Source organism: Mus pahari, chromosome 5, assembly GCF_900095145.1.
Source record: "Mus pahari chromosome 5, PAHARI_EIJ_v1.1, whole genome shotgun sequence".
In the NCBI taxonomy this organism is placed as follows: Eukaryota; Metazoa; Chordata; class Mammalia; order Rodentia; family Muridae; genus Mus; species Mus pahari.
In genome coordinates this window covers 39,514,806-39,518,033 of record NC_034594.1, presented here as the reverse complement: position 1 = coordinate 39,518,033, position 3,228 = coordinate 39,514,806, and the positions used below count along the sequence as shown (strand labels likewise).

The 3,228-nt window shown below is 40.4% G+C and overlaps 1 protein-coding gene across 3 annotated transcripts in view; it reads right to left on the bottom strand.

Moving 5' to 3' along the window:
- Window positions 1-3,228, bottom strand: part of LOC110322246 (cytochrome P450 20A1) — a 41,818-nt gene that overhangs the window by 26,349 nt on the left and 12,241 nt on the right. The gene's annotated exons all lie outside the window — the stretch shown is intronic.

Sequence of the window (3,228 nt, the reverse complement as noted above, 5' to 3'; positions counted from 1 at the left end):
AAAAAAAAAAAAAAATTTAGCATCTCTTAAGAATATTCCTCTTTAAAGAGAACATTTGCAATATAAACTTAGTCTTTGGAAAAACAGGTGGTAGCATGTAAAAGAATTCCGAAGTGTCAAGTTGACATTTTTTACAATGACTTTGGGATCACCTAAAACACAATACTATGCAACTTCAAAATTACTTCCAGGCTGACTGCATAGCTGGGTGTGCGGTCACATGCCCAGCATGCACCAAGTCCTGGGTCCAAGTCCCAGCACCACAATCAGACACAACAAAAACATTGATTTCATGCCACCAACAAAATAATCCCCCACACAGCAGTCTCTCTTCTCCTAAGGATAGCTGCTCTAGAAATGTTAAGTGGAGAGTTCTGGAAATCATTTCTAAGTTTTACACTGCATGCTGTTCAGAGAACTGTGATGGAAGCTCGGTATAGTCCTGCTCTGCAGGATGAGAGAATCTAACACATAGCAAACCGGAGCCGTGTCTGACCCCTGCTCTGCTGCCGATGGCAAGCAGAGAAAAAGAACTTATATGGGAGTCGATGCTGTACGAACTTGGGAGACTTTTACTAGGAGTCCAGAACACTGCCCCTAGCAGGGTTACTTATTACCAGCCTGTCTAGTCATGTGCATGCCCACAGATCGACCACACCCACAGACGGACCTGAAGGCTCTCAGCTTTCAGTTTTTTTTTTTTTTTTTTTTTTTTAACGTGGGCTTAAAGGCACATACAACCACTGCCGGCCCAGCGTTTCTTCCTTTTCTCTCTGGTGTCAAGCTTTGTAGGTAAATCTGTCAAAACCCTAGCTGAACACTAAGATGTGGGAGAGATACCTCAGAGTCCACAAAGACGGTTTAGAAAAGACTGAAGGAGCAGTTAATAACAGTTCCACACTTGGCTGGTGCAAAGCCCAAGCAGGCGGAGAGCACGGTATCAGGAGCTGCCACGTGTAAATCAAGTGTGTGGCTTTAAATTCCAGAAACGTGAGGCATACAAAAGAAGAAGAAAGCACGTGAATCCACAGGAAATAAACGCCCAGGGAGACTCTTGTGAAGAAGTGGAGGCAGCAGAAAAAGAGTAGGCCTCCCTTCTCCTGGGCATCTTTCCTTCTGCTTGTCTTGTTCAATCCCAAGGACGGTTTTATTTTATCTTATTATAGTTTCTTTTGTTATGTTTTATCCCCTAGGAGCCTGTTTGTTTTTTAATGAGACAGAGGAAATGGGTCTGCACAAGAGGGAGGTGGGGGGATTCTGGGAGGAGTAGAGGGAGGGGACGGCATGATCGGGATATATTATATGAGAAAGAAAAATCTACTCTCAAGAAAGAAAGAAAGAAAGAAAGAAAGAAATATATATATATATATATATATATATATATATATATATATTTCCAAAACATGAAAAAAGAATAGACGTTCATATCAAGTAGGTTAAATTATAGGCAAAGAACGAAAGAAAACTAGGCTAATGAGGTCTCAACAAATAATGGCTATCAGTTGGGAAGACACATTTTAGAAGGCACTGCACAAGAGCTCAGAGCAGAAACGCACAGGACTAAAAATAAAACCTCACCAGGTATATTCAACGGTGTGCTTCAGCAAACAGCCTGGAGCCATCAGTGAGTTAGTGAACAAATAAAGTCAGAAGACAGCATGCTTCGGCCAGTACGAGTGAGCAGACTCTAGGACAGTCATAGATCAACAGAAAGGACGAGTATGAAAGCGGCCCAACAACACATGGCTGACAAAAACTCCCAGGAGAGTCGAACGGGACCAACAACTGAGCAGGCGTGTAAGAAAACCCAACCTTAGCTCCATCCACAGGAGATACATGGATCAACTGAAAATGGACAAGACCTGAACATGTGAGGAAGACGTACAGCCTGCAGGCAGAGAAAGGTCATTAAAGTCAAGAACATCTGCTCTTCCGAGGCAAACAGAGCTAGAAAAGCACCTTGCAAACGAGTATCTCACCAGAGCCTGGCACACACACTGTTCTAAGCAGTCTTGGAACTCAGGAACAGATAATGAAGTAAAATGTGGGCAAGAGACCTCATCTGTCACCAGAATCATATATGAGTGACAAATAAGCACACTGAAAGATCTCTGAAGGCGGTGAGAGCACATGTTCCTGCAGAAGACCCAGGTTCAATTCCCAGCACCCACATGGCTCACAACCTGAAGTAACTCCTGCTTCAAGGGACATGCGTGAGAGCTAAATATTTATAAATAAATCTTTAAAAGGATCTTATTGATGATAACTCAGAGGTTATACAAAGAAGAGAAAAAAATAATTTTAAAAAACTTTCCCTCTTGAAATGTGTGTCTGTTAACTTGTAAAAGTCATTCTATGTTAAAAAAAAGTTATAATATGTCCCATCCCCAGATAATAATACTTTTAAGCAAGGAAAAAATGTTGCTAGCAGTTTATTTAAAACTTGAGAACCTTTTTTTTTAAAAGTAGAATCTTTCATAAAGCCATATGGTATTAACATCTTTTTCTATGGTAGGCTTTTTTTTTTTTTTTTTGAGAGTTATTTTAGAAATGTGTTATAAGCTAGGAAAAAGCTTTTGGACAGTTATTTTTCTTAAAAGAGTCAAAACCATTTCTTGGGCTAAAAGAAAAAAGTATTTTCTTTATATATGTGTCTATCTAGATTGCCAGTAAAACAAATGTGGTGTACTCAACAGAAGACAAAACAAAACGTTACACAGAGCACCCAAACAAGTAAGATGACCAGCCTCACTCAGAATTAAGGAAATACAAATTAAAACCATTTGAGATATGCTAGGTTCCACTGGAGTAGCAAAAGCAATGCCAGCCCAAAAGGGAGTCTTTTAAATCATGGGGGTGGGGGTGATCACACACACAGACACACACAGACACACACACACACACACACTCGCTCGCTCGCGACACACTTTCCTCTTCATTTCATGAGGCTTCAAGAACCTCGGTACCAAAACCTGACATAAACATTAAGAAAGGACGCTAGGCATGGTGGAACATGCCTTTAATTCCAGCACTCTGAAGGCAGTTGGATCTCTGTGAATTTAAGGACAGCCTGGTCTACAAAGCAAATTTCAGGGCATCCAGGTTACAAAGAAAAACCCTGTCTGGAAAGAAAGAGAGAAGGAAAGAAAGAAAGAAAGAAAGAAAGAAAGAAAGAAAGAAAGAAAGAAAGAAAGAAAGAAAGAAAGAAAGAAAGAAAGAAAGAAAGAA